We start from the raw sequence: 13,654 nt of genomic DNA on the forward strand, positions 1-13,654 counted from the left end.
CCAGCAACTCATGCAGTCCTTCCTGCTGATCCTTTATTTTGCATAAACACACACGGATCAATCAACATGAAGGGAAATCATGGCTTGTCTTGAATCCCACCCATAACATTTAGCAGTAACTGTTGGTTTTCACAGGTATCGATTGCTCCAAATCCCCAAATTCCATGGTTTTATCTTGAAAACTATATTGCACTGTAATCCAGACCTGCATTTTGGGATTCATTTCAGAACTTAGAGAATAGGAAAATGTGGAAGCAAATTTAAGTGACCCCCAAGGGCTTTCAGGCTGAGTCCCTCCTGGGGTGCCTTTTGGGATTTGTGCCTCTCAAAGAGAGGGGAAATGAGATGTTGTGATTTCCTCCCACTCTTAATACCCTACACTTTGAGCATGCTGCACCACTCTGTGGCTACCCTGTCCCTGGAAGTGTCGAAGACCAGGTTGGACGGGCCTTTAAGCAATCTGGTCTAACAGAAGTTGTCCCTGCCCATGGCAGGAGAGTTGAAACTAAAGGATCTCTAAGGTCATTTCCGGCCCATATCATTCTATGATTCTATCATCTCTGTCCTTGCTGTATCAAATCACTGTGATGGTCACTTTGGTTCTCCTGGGTCTGTTTCTGTGGCTTTTGGGCTTCACAGTAGGGCTGAACTGGTTTCCAAGTGAAAAATTCAACATGTTGCACTTGCTTGCTCCCATGAACTTCCCATGTTCTGGGAAAGCCATCAGATTGTCCTGACAGTGGAAATATTCCTTTGCAAATAGGCTCTCAGAGAAAGTGGAGCATTTGAGGAGCTCTTTCTTGCTTCTTCTCTCCCTTCTTAAGCTAGGTTTGTGAGTTGACACTCAGCTCCTGCTGTGAAAAAATAACACACAAAAAAGAAGTACCAGAATTCAGCTGAGAGCTGCTGCTACTGCTCGTGATCACAGGATGGAATGTGTACATCAGTCAACTAAATAAACCCTAGAGGTCAAAAAAAATTTTTAAAGATGTTGTAATATTCTTGGAAAGGGTATTATTTGCATGGTCAGGGTCCAGTGAAGAGAGGAGAAGGAAAGCTAACGTGGATTAATAAGGAGCAAAAGGCTGTGCACTGGGACAGAAAAAGGTACCACAAGCTTCTGTCAAAGAGGGAAGCAGCAGTTCCCATCAAGTCACCGATCTGTTGTGCTACTTTTTCTCACCAAGAAGGGCTTCCTGGTGTGAAGTCTTCTTGTGAAGATGTTCTTCTCATAGCTAAGAGGTTTGGCTTTGATCTCTGTTTTGTTGTGGCCTCCCCAGAGATCATGCAGGGTTGGGAGCTGGGTGTACAGAGGGCATGGGAAGCCCCTACTCCACATGTAACCCATCACTCTCATTAACTTGGCTGAACTGTAGATTCAAAGGCATTTACTGTGGAACCAAACCCAGCTTCAACAGCTCTCACCCTTCCCGTGGATTCTATTCCTTTCTATGGGCTGCCTCACACCCTCCTACAGCTTTTTAAAAAGTGTTTTTCTTTTCATTCATTCTTTTTTTTCTTTTTTTTTTTTTTTTTTGCAAGGTTATTTTTAACTTGGATTGGATCAATTCACAGGTATAATGTAAGACCCCCAGCCTGTCACACAGGAATGACTCATAGCAGTGCCATGCAGCCATCTGGGGAAAGTCCATTTGGATGGGGAAGAGGTGGAGAGAGAGTAGTTACATCTGCTTCACCAACAAAAACAAAGCTGAGGGAGTGTGGTGGCTGCTGAGAGAAGTCCTTCTCCCCTCTTGGTGAGGAGCAAGGGAGATGAGGGGTATGGGAGAACGAAGAGAAGCAACCCCTTTTCAACAGGAATAACTTACAGTCTTGGCTTATGGAATGAGGTCAGCCACAGCCCAAAGGTCTTTGAGAGGCTGACTTTGGGAAGAGATGAAGTCCTGATTAGTCATGGCCAGTGGCAACACTCACAAGCACTTTGCATCCTGTCCTGAAAGTGGCTTTATTCACTTTGTATTCCCTACACACTGCCAGGCTGCAGACCAAATGGAGCTGCAAGAGCCTGTGCTGGGAAATTCCCTTAATTTTGGTAGGAATGCATCATTTATCTCTTTCACCTTTTTAATTTTATCCTTCTCTTGCCGATAGTGAGAACAATCCAGAATGAAGGTGTCTTTGACATTTTGCATGTGTTTACTTAAACTCAGTGTTCGTATTTCTTTTGATTAATTCTGTTTGTGTTTGTTTTATTTGGTTGGTGATGGAGTGTAGGATCATGCATGTCTGAAAGACTCTGTAATTGCATTACCTGTCTTCTGGTAGTGCAGTTAATCAGGCATATTAATCATCTCTGCTTTCCAATTATTGCCTCCCATGTAGATATATAGGCCTGAAAATTCAAGCCTGTATCTACATCTTTACAGACTTATTCCTATTAATAACAGTTACAGATGTGGTGACTTCCTCATAGTCTCTGGCCAAGGAGTGGCCTTTTGTGATGATTTATTTATGCTGGCTGCATTTGATTTTAAGACTTCAGTCATTCACATGGTTTAATTGATGGAAGTTATTTCCCTGATGCTTGAAGTCTTATATTTGATTTATTTCCGTAGAATAACAATCTATTTGTAGGTGTTCTGGATGGACAGTGGTTTGTGCCATTTCTGTTATTGCTTTACTTTCTAATAGTCTACAAAAAGGCTGTTAAAATTATCTAAATTGCATACTAAGAGGAGTTTTGAGCAAGATATGGCTAGACTAATGTGTGACCTACATGGATAGCAATACATGGGTGGATTATAAACCTGTCAAAAAGCACTTTGGCTTTTAGTTATGTTCTTTGGCAGGAAATTCATGCCATTCCTCTATGAGCTCTATTATTTTAGACATACCTATGCCTCACCTGAAGGAATGGGTAAGATTTATTGCCCAGCATTTGGCCCCAAGGAGCCAAACTGAAGGAGTCTCCCATTGCTGCAGTTCTGTTAGGTGGGGGAAGAGGTCCCTGACACGAGCAATATCTATGGCGTAAGGAGTTAACTGGGAATTCAGCAGATCAAAGGTGAAATTTTCCCAGGTATTCTTTATGTGAAAAGTTATGATATCTTTTATGCCTCAAATTCCTCCACAGTGTTGTCCTAACAGATGAGGACTGCTACCACAGACACAGAATACCTTCTTGCTATGGTACACAGTCTTTTACAGCTCTGAAATGCATGGCTGGGAACCACCAGCATGAGCCTTTGCGTGAAGGTAATTTCTTTTGTCTCTGGCTTATGAATTATAAGGTCAGGACTGGACTTACTGGATGCTAGACTTGACTGAAGAAGGACCATAGAGTGTTTTCATAAACAGGTGGCTTGGAACAGCAGAGTTTTCAACCCAGGGAATTTCCAAACCACCAAGAAACTGACTCATGGTAGATAAAAGTGAAAATTATTGTAAATAGCTCATTGTACTTATTATGCAAATGCTTGTATTTACACTGATACAAACTCAAGGAGACCACTCAGCTTAGTCTGGGTGCAGGTGTAACTACAAAGTGAAGCACAGCGCATCAACTCTCTTGGCTCAGGACCTTTACAGACCTCCAATAAACCCTGTCTGGCCACAGATGATGTAGTAAAAGGCTGCCCTCAAGGACAGAAACTTGGTATGAAGCTTTTACAGAGGGGCTTGGCCATGGAAAGACCTATATTACAGCTGTCACCGGGGTACAGAACCTTTTTCACTCTTTTCTATCCATTTTATTACCAACAGTTCTCATTTCCCTAATTTAATTAGCTAACGAAAGACCATTTACATTCATTAAATAAATCAGCATTCTGGTTCATTGTGAAGCTAATGATCTAATTCATGAGTCTCTAATTCATGCAGTTACAAGGAACTAGATAAATAAAAGTAGCTGCTGCTAGCAAGTGTCCGCCCTGGTGAAATCCAGCTTTGCCAGCTCCATCCATTCAGCACTGGCCACGTAGAGAGTCCAGTGCCCCCTGCTCTGTCCCTTTCATACCTGGGTGCTGTAGAGCTCAATGGAAGATGTGTGTGGTCCTTGTTTTTTCTTTTTTCAAGGGCATGAGGAGTCCTTACTCAGTGTGGCATGCCTGCGTATCCACAGAGGGTAAGTGTTGTACTGAGGGCTGCCTGGAAAAGCTTACCATTTAGCCAAAAGTAAAGTATTTGGGGGTTTTTGCAGCTTTGTAGGCTGTTGGTTTGGTCCTGGGTACCATGAAGGTGGGAGGTCTCAGACAATTTCCTGGAACAGAGAAATACCCAGTCCAGAATCATGGAATCAATAGTTTGGCTTCAAAGGGACCTTTAGAGAGTATCTAGTCTAGAAGGAGCAGGAACATCTTTAACTGGATCGAGTTGCCCAAATTCCCATGCAACCTGGCCTGTAACATTTTCAGGGATAGGGCATCCACGGCTTCTCTGGGCAACCTGTGCCAGTGCCTCATCGCCCTCATAAAAAAAACCACCTTCTTTCTAATATCCAATCTAAATTGACACTGCTTCAGTTTAAAACCATTCCCTCTTGTGTTATCACAGCAGTCTCTGCCCAAAAGACTGTCCCTGTCTTTCTTAATGGCCCCCTTCAAGTACTGAAAGGCCACAAGAAAGTCTCCCTAGAGCTTTCTCTTCTCCAGTCTGAACAACCCTATCTCTCAGCTCAACTCCAGCCCTCTGAGCATCTTTGTGGCCTCCTTTGGACTTGCTCCAACAGGTCCACGTCCTTCCCATGCTGAGGACCTCAGAGCTGGACACAGTACTCCAGGTGGGGGCTTAATGAGAGTGTGGTAGAGGGGGAAAATCACCTTCCTCCTCCTGTTGGACACAAGTGTCTGAACTGAATTGGAAGCGGACAGCTAAAGAACTTCATGGTGTAGGATCCAGAGAGGAAGTCCAGGGGTGAGCAAAAGGGTGTAGCTGCCCCTGCTGCATTGTGTAGAGCGTGTGGTGGGCTTTGGCTCTGCTTGAAGAGGAGGGTGACAGGACTGTGATCCCAGCGCTGAGCTTGCACTGAACGTGGTGCTGAACTTAGGGGTCACACCGGACCAGGAATTTCTTAAGGAGATGGGTCTCATTTTCTCACCACTTTGGTAAAGCAAATTATTCCTCTTGAGAAACTATGAGAATCTGACCAGAGTCTCATTGTTTTTAGACCAGTAATGTTGGAGCCACTCCAAGTTCCCAGAATAATCCAAACTAATGGAGAATTCTGCTTCCATCCCCTTGAGGCTGGGCATCCAGAGATGGATGACCCTATATGAATGGCTTATGAATTATAAGGTCACATTAAACTGCTCACAGTTTCTTCAAGCATAGGATGGTTGTGCTTTGAAGTCTGAAATCCCAGCTTCATCCGAGATGAACTCCATGCGGAAGTGCCAAGATGTCAGAATGGAATTTAGCTTTGCAGTCACTGCCAGGAGGTTCTGCTGACAGCTCTGTAGACTGTGACTGCACTGCCCCCCCTGGCACCCCCGTTATTAATTTCTTTAGATTCTAGTGAGGGGAGGTATCACTTTGCAGACTGGTCCAGGGCATTCAAACTCAGCCGTATTTCTTAGGAGCTTCTTCTGATGAGCCTCCTTTTGAGATAATTTAGTCATGGATTTCTAAAGGAGGTATCTGAGCCAGGACCCTTTCCCAACTGACATAAACTGCTTCAGCCTTCAGAGTTAACTGAATTAAAATGAATTTAATTAAAGTGATTTGAACTATAATCCTGTGATTTTACTGTAGTCTGGTCACCCTCTCTCTAAAGGCAAATAATTTCCAAATGATGAACTACAAAACAGAAAGCTGACAAAAATGTAAGCTTAGCTGCAGCATTGTTCTAAACCATGGAAATCTACAATCTTTTTCATATTTCTAAACCAATAGTCCTGCTGTTGCCTGGAATTCTTTCGGGTTTTTTGCTCACCATTAAAAATAAAGCCTACCTACATTAGTACACAGAATAATTGGAAAGGAGAATCAGACAGAAAGGTAGTGTAGTAGCTTTCTAGAGATCTGTGCAGATGTACAATACCAGAATAGAAAATTGTCTTTGGAAGTCACTAGTCAAAGTGTCCGAGGCTACTTTTCTAGTGTGTGGAAAGGAAAGGCAGCTGTGCAGATTGACTCAAATTCCCCTGGTGTATGGGTTCCAAGTGGATTAGGTGTATGAACCTTTGAACATCTCTTTCCCTTACCTGTAGAGTATGTAGATTAAATGCTCAGCTTTTGGTAAGTGTGTAGACTTAGGGGAAATGAATCATAGCCTGACAGCTGTTCAAATAACTGACAGAGATTGCAAAAAACAAGGAGAAATCTCCAGGTGCACTAACCAAGCAAATGCCTCCAAGACCTGCAGGCAGACACAAAACCTTTTCCAGGAACATTTCTGCTGTCTTCTCCAGGACTTCAGTTTGTATGCTTAGGTCACAAGGATGGCAAGCGGAGAGAAAAAGAAAAGAGACCTCTTCAGAGGGCAATTCAGAGCAGGAACATGAGCTGGCTTGACAATAGGTGTACTGAATAGGGCTGTCATGATAGGCAGTAATCACAGCTTGTTACGATGGGAACAGCGTCTTCCTTACGTCCGCCCACCACGAATGTCAGGGCTGCCACCAAATCAGCCAGGAATCTCGAACAGGAAATGACATCCGTGAGCAAAGATGTAATCACCTTTCTGAAACAAAGCCCAGCATTAGCACTTCTTTGTAGTCCTGGCTTCAAAATCAATTTGGGTTGAAAACAGAAGGCAAAGGAAAATTCTGTTTCCAAAACATGCTAAAAACAATGAAGGCATTTTTGATTTACAAGATGTTAAAACATAAATCCTGAAGGGAAATACGGTATGGTTTTGCCCAATACGTCTTTGTTTTCTCTCTCCCCATGATATTGCATCACAGCAAAGCACACTCCTTGAAGTTTAGTGGGAACAATGAGTTTATTTTTCTGAGGTGGTAGGACAAGACATTAGCTTGTTCTTACTTATTTGGATGAATGCTTGTGTTTTGTAAAGGACCTCCCAGTAAGTGTGTGGATTCTGCTGTTGCTTAGCTTAACAAATTGGACTTGGAAGCAAAATAATTTGGGTTTGAAATAAGGGTGGTGCTGCAGCTGAAGTAAAGTCTCAAAAACAACTTGCAGCTGCGGATAAGGTGTTGTAAAAGTGGAGGAGGTTTCTTCCCTCCTAACACAGACACAAACCCTTTGCTGGCACCTCTAGCTACGACTAATATAAGAGAGAGCTTAGGGTACTCACTAGACAACCAGCTTGTCTGCATGGGCTTTTGGCCACGTGGAAGGACATCATGTATTTTCCTTCCCTCTGTGTTTGTTTTAATGATGCAGGTATTAGCTGTAAAACACATGCTCAAGAATGGATGGACACCATTCCTCTAACAGATCCACAGCAGTTTCTCCCTTGTTATGCTAATCCTCCCTTCCCTTTGAGTTATTTGCAACTTTAGGGCTTGAACTTGAAGCTAAGGTCTAAGACCCCTGACCATCCACATTCATTACTGGGATAAGAAATGGAACTTCATGGATTTCCTAAGATGTGACTGTAAACTCTGCATCACATGGCAGGCTTTGGGACAGTCAGCCACTCCCAGCTCACACTCAGCAGGGAGACAAAACCATGAGTGTTGCACACCCATCTCCTTTTGAATCCAGCCCTTACACAACATTCCCTTGTACATTCAGCCCCAATCCTTGTTTCCAAAGTTCATTACCATCCTTCCCTTAAAGGGAATTCCTTCACTGTTGACATCCATCATCCATGTGTCAATCTCCCTGTATGAAGATCTATTGTGCTATGTACTCTGTGCAGAGCCAGAAGTGTCTCAGTGGCATTTTCTTAAAGTAATTTTGGGTAATCATCCCTGGAGGGTCCCCTAAGCACATTCAGTTCTATATCAAGCAGTATCACCTCTGCCTCATTAGCATTCTGCCAAGCCGTGCTCCCTTCCCCCTCCAGCCTTTTCCCGCTCTTCACCGAAAGACAGACAGAAAGAAAGTCCTTCCTCTCCTCAGATATCTCTACCACTGCCTCATTCATCTTAGGACCTAAATCAGAACTGCCCATGTGCCTGCTGTGTGCTGTTATTTTTCATTCTTTTCCATACCCTGCTTCTTTGGTGCCCTTCACAGGACTTGATACCAGCCTGAGACCCTTCTCTCCTGCAGCTCCTACTATTCATTTATCTCCACATTACCAAATGTTTTAAATAGTCAAGGCTATTTATACACTGATTTTAGGAGCTTTGAAAAATTTCCAGAGGCTCACAGTGCTCACCCTGTTTCTCTTTCCATATTCATTATTGCAAAATATTCCTTAAATCTTCAGTTTAGAAGTGCCCAGGTGTGGCTTAAAGGTGCACAGGTCTCAAGCTGAGTCTTTCCAAACTTTCTTCTTGTGTAGAACTCAAGCCATGCTGGTTCTCCCTCCTCTTCTGCTGAGTCCCTAAGGTAGGGGAGGGCTCTGCATCGGTGCTGTGAATGCTGCTGGCATTGCTGGGTGATGGGGAGGATGCAGAACCTGTGATTACCGTCTTTTTCTCATGGAACGGCTGCATGAAAAGCCACTAATTGAGTCTTTAGCTTCAAGGTATGTTGTCTTTGATGGCTTTTCTGCTCTCCCTCCCTCTGCTGCCTGTCAATCCTGTAGCCAGGCTGCTGCATGCCATCCCTTCTTCCCTGCCAGCACAGCTGCTCTGCTGAGCACTGGCTTGGGGAAAGGATCCAACAAAGCAACAGAGACAAAACAGATTTTTTGGGATAATAATTTGCTTCCCTAATTCTTTTTATCTTACCCTACTTAGCCATAGCTTTGTGGCATTACACCACGATATTGCAGGAACAAACACTTGGGAGGGGGTAAGGGACAAGGACTGGGAGGCAATTGTTTAAACTGGTGTTGCCGCAAAAGAAAATGTATCAAGAAAACACAGAACGAAATTTAAGGCCTCTAAATGAAAAAAAAACATGTATAGTATCATGTTCCTTTAAATCCTTCAAGGAATTTGACTTACTGGACAGAGATCCTTTCTGCAAGTAAAAAAAATGCACAAACAGCCCTTTATAAATTAGGCAATTCTTATTACCTCTGTCACCCTCTGTTCCTTTCTGTGCCTCTTCCTTTTAAAATTGGAGTCATGGGGACATACAGAGATGTAGACCACTGCAATAAATAAACAAGTGCCCCGGAGCTCCATTTTGATTACAAATATTTTAGATCTGCATGGATTGAAAGCTTGGCAGCATCCATAGCTCCTGCTGAGAGCTGTTCAAATACATCTTTGAAGAAAAAGCAAGCCATGACAAAAGCTGAAGCAAAGCTTTTCTCTGCTTTTGCTCCTTGTTTCTCAGTTGAGCACATCCCAATGACATTTCCTCAGGTGTTAGGATCGATGCTTTGAAAAGCTGCCAGGATCACATTTTGTTCTTGGCGTTAGAGGCACCAACTCCACCACCTGAAAGGAACTCTTATCACCTGGGAAAATAGGTCTTGCACTCCAGGGCTTTTGAGGAAGAAAGGCACGGAGGTGGGGTTTTTTTGTAAGTGGGAATCTGCTGTTCACATTAGTCTGTGAGGCAGCTGAAAAATTTAGCAGTGAGACTTTCTGGAAAACGTCTTCACTTCTCCTTCACTGCCGTGGTCCTCCCTGGGTTATTTGTTCTGCAACCAAAAGCAGCTCAAATTCCTGAGGCATGTGGTTTGGGATCTCAGAGGTGCTTGACTCTTTCTGGAAGTATTTAAAAGTTGTGTAGATGTGGTGCTTAGGGACATGGTTTAGTGGTGGGCTTGGCATGATTACACTTGATGATCTTAGAGGTCTTTTCCAATGTAAATTATTCTGATTCTATGATTTTGTGATTAATGGAGAGCAATAGGTGCCTCCAGAAACTGATTTGACACTGCTAAGATCAAAATCACCTTTCAGGAATGTCTCTGAGATGACCCAGGCTGTAACGTGACCTTGAGCTACTCAGTTCCCCATGTAGGCACTTAGGTCTGGTATCAAATGTTGGGATATGCTCTCCAGACCCAGTGGTTTTACTCATTTGGAAGGCAGGGCAGAGAAATCACAGGGATTTCAGGTATCAGCTCACTGGGGACTGTTTGTGTCTGTCACTTCTCTTCCACCTACTTTCTTCACCTCCTTAATCTGATTTCCCTGTGGTCCTTTGGACCCCGGGCCCCCCACCCCCCGATCTCCAGTTCCTTACACATCCTGCACCAGCTCCTGCTTCTTGTTGTGTGCCTGGAAACTGGGAGCTGAGTTGTGGCTGTGAGCTTGGTGCTAGAATGAGGAATCACTAAAAGATCAAATGCTTTTCTGTTCCTGCTCACTAATATGAGGCTGCAATAACAGAAATGTGGCAAGCAAACGTCTTCAGTTTCTTCTTCTGTTTTCAGGGCTGGCTTAATCCAGCATCAGCCTGATTGCGTTGCCCTGTGCTTTACTGAACTAGTCTGATCCTGTTCCCTGAGGTTCATACTAACTGCTAGAGACTTTTTGCATTTAATTCTGCTTTTGATATCTCTTTTTGTCCTAACTTAGGCTAAAGGGCTTAGATTCTGAAACAAGCTATGTGGGTATCTCTAAAGCAACCTAAGACCTGCAAGAGCAATTTTTAAGTACACTTGTTTTAATGGTTCTCCTTAATTATAAGATATAAGCAGACTTCGTATTCTGTATTAATGCTGTATCTTACCCAGAGAGGTCTTTATTCATGGCTGGGATTTCCATGCCTTGCTAAAGAGATCTGCAGCTTGCCAGTCTGTTCTAAATCTGTCTTTAACCAGCACAGTTCATCTTCAGACCCTTCACAGAGTGGTCAGGAGCTCACTCGGTCTCACTTACTTGAATGCAGGGGTCTGTAAACCAAGGTATCTTTCCGTAAGCAAAGGCAAATGTGTGCCACTGTTCTGCTGGGAGACCTGGCAAATCCTTCACCTCGAAGTTTCCTAACCCAGACTTTCAGGGGAACAGCTCCAGAGAGGTTCTGGTGCAACAGAGCATCCCTGGGACTGGCCCACACTGTGAGTGTGGAATCAAAGCCTTTCCCCGTGGCACCTTCTGAGCATATGCTGCATTCAGCACAAAACCCTTGCTGTAGTGCAGACTGTGGGGGCTGGGAGCTTCCTTCCCCTTCTTTCCCAAGCCCTTCCACTTAATTTGTGTCATTTTGTTCAGATGCAGCTGGAAAGAATTAAAATGTCAGCCAGGCACAATTGCCTCCATTGAGATGAAAAGCTGCTGGAAGAAACAATGCTAACAAGCATGGCAATGAGAAAAAGGGAAAGCCTAGTGCTGTTTAGCTGGTAATAATTAGCCCCAGAAACGGAAAGAGGCAAGATCCAGTGTGGCTCCCGTTCAGTTCAGGGGAGGTCCAGTTAGGACGAGGTCAATGAGCACTGCTTAATTGCTGCTAATCCATTACTGGATGGAGTCTGGTGTCCAAGATGTGCCCATCATGCAAAAGCATGTGGCAGAACAGTTCCAGAGAGCAAGAGCAGGCAGAGATTCCCCCAAGACTTGGCTGTTGTGAGAGGCCACCTGCTTGGATAGGGTTACTTGGGGACCAGTGGTTGTGGGGGTGCCAGGTTTAGGAGCTACCTTGGATGTTCTTATGTTATCCAAAACCAGAGTGATAGAAGGAGGAGTTTTCAGCTGTTTAAGCCAAATGACTATGTGAAGTCAGCCCAAGACATTACAGGTAAAGAATAACAGAGCCAAGGAAGTCACTGACGCTCCACAAGTCTTTACTGGGAGAACAGATCAGATGTGTCATTTCTGGATCAGGAACATGCAACAGCCTTGCCACACAAAAACTCAGTATTTTAGTCTATTGCTTAGCTTTGGATAAACATTAAAAATGGGCCTATAAAGGTACTTTAGGTCATAATTCTTCCCATTCCCGTGTTCTCAGCCAGACCACTGTATCAGGCATAAGTTTCTGCTCATCGAGGGACGTGGAGGATGTCCTGAGTCTGCCAGCCCTTCTTCCTTCCTTCTCCTCTTTCCACATGTTCCTTCATTTTCTGGACAATGTGAAAACAATCCAGATGTTCTTTTGCACATTGGGCGTACAGTCTCAATTTGTACCAGGAGATGTAGACAATTCCACCCTTCATCTTCTTCCTTATCTATTCCCAGTGTAGTGTCAGCGTAGCACACACACTATAAAACAACCTCCCTAGACAAGAGACTGAGGTCAGGGCTTCTTCCATGTTGTGTGAGTGACTTCATTTATACCAGGGTGGCATTGGGAATAGAGAGTACTGGGGAGGCAGTGACATCCAAATCACACTGAAAGTACTTGGGAACTGGAGAATGTCTGTCTCTGGCCTACCTGGTTCTTAAAATCCTTGACAATTTCATGTGTTGTTCCAGATCTTTCTCGTTTGCCTGCCCTGGGGTAGGTCAGTGTTTGACTCTGTCACTACCATGTGGTGCTGGTGGCTGGGTTTGCATCCACCATCAGGTCAAATGTTTGATGTGCCTGGGAATTCCTCTGTTTTATTCAAGCTAAAGCAGTTGTCTTAATAAAAGTTAGGTTCCCTCCCTACAGATTTTGCTTAACCTTGAAATCTTTCAGGCAATATTTATCCCACACCAGTGCTGCATACACAGATTATCACTTCTAGAAGGAGCAAGGTGGGGGCTGGACAAGACATCCTAAACAACAGATAACGGGGGTGGGCAAGACTCCCCGAAAATTGGTTTTAAGGTCGAATTTATGGCAGAGAAACACAGCTTAAAGGAAAATGCAAATTCGTTGTACATTATTGAAGTCAAGGGATCCAAGGATTTTCCTGGGAAAATTTTAGGATTTGCTCTGCAGCAAAAGCCAAAGCAGAAAAATGAAGAGCATTGCTCACCAAGGGAATATGACTGCACCAGAAGCACTGTGAAATCTGAAGTGTAGGGTATGTTGTTAATAAAAAGCCCATCATGGCAGGGTGAGTTCATCCTGCAGTACTAACATAGGGGTGCCCTTCACTGCTTTTAGAGATAGGGATCAGCCCTGCCCATGACAGTGGGGCTGGAACTAGATGATCTTTAAGGCCCCTTCCAGCCCAAACCATTCAATGATTCTGTCACTTACCTAGCTCAGTAGCTGTGCTAATCTCATGATTTTTCACAGCAGCGTGAACGCCCAGCTGAAGCAAGGTCCATCACTTCTGACATCTGCCTGTGTGAGCCCTATCTTTTAATGCAAGCAGCAGCACACCTCTCCGTTTGGTGGGACACAGAGCTGTGATCTGTCTTGATGTGTGTTTTCAAGGGGAAGGCAAAGGAAGAGAATGGGTACTCAGACAAAGCCAATTCTTACAGTCCAGTGGTCCAGTCAGACCATTGTTCCAGTTAATCCTGTCTTCTCAAATAGCAACTGCTCATTGGGAAGATGAGACTCTTCCCAGGATGCAGCCGGTGAGCTGTGGAATATCCTCAACCGTGTGAAAAGTGGCTTTCTCACCCTCCCATGTAAACATCTCATGCTCTCTGAAGCATAACGTTAGATTACCTGAGTAATATTGTCCTCCGGCTTCTTTTGGCTAAGACCTTTCTTCGAGCTCAGATTTCTCCAGTGAGGCATTGAAGTGAAAATCACTCCTTGAGGGACCCTGCTGTACAGACTTTCAATACCCTCTCCCTTTTCCCTATTTTATCTCTTCCTCTAGGGC

General features: G+C 44.0%; 1 long non-coding RNA gene across 1 annotated transcript in view; it reads right to left on the bottom strand.

The window, feature by feature from the left end:
• The window catches only part of LOC121662718, a 34,537-nt gene extending 21,215 nt beyond the window's left edge, over positions 1-13,322 (bottom strand). Inside the window, exons 1-2 of the long non-coding RNA XR_006015383.1 lie at positions 13,075-13,322; positions 6,297-6,640 (exon numbers count right to left, since the gene is read on the bottom strand). This is a non-coding gene — a long non-coding RNA (uncharacterized LOC121662718). The remainder of the gene's footprint in view (positions 1-6,296; positions 6,641-13,074) is intronic.
• Between the last annotated feature and the right edge of the window lie 332 nt (positions 13,323-13,654).

Source organism: Corvus kubaryi, unplaced genomic scaffold (assembly GCF_017639235.1).
Source record: "Corvus kubaryi isolate FWS band 111438036 unplaced genomic scaffold, C.kubaryi_AGA036_p1.0 37260, whole genome shotgun sequence".
NCBI classification, from domain to species: Eukaryota; Metazoa; Chordata; class Aves; order Passeriformes; family Corvidae; genus Corvus; species Corvus kubaryi.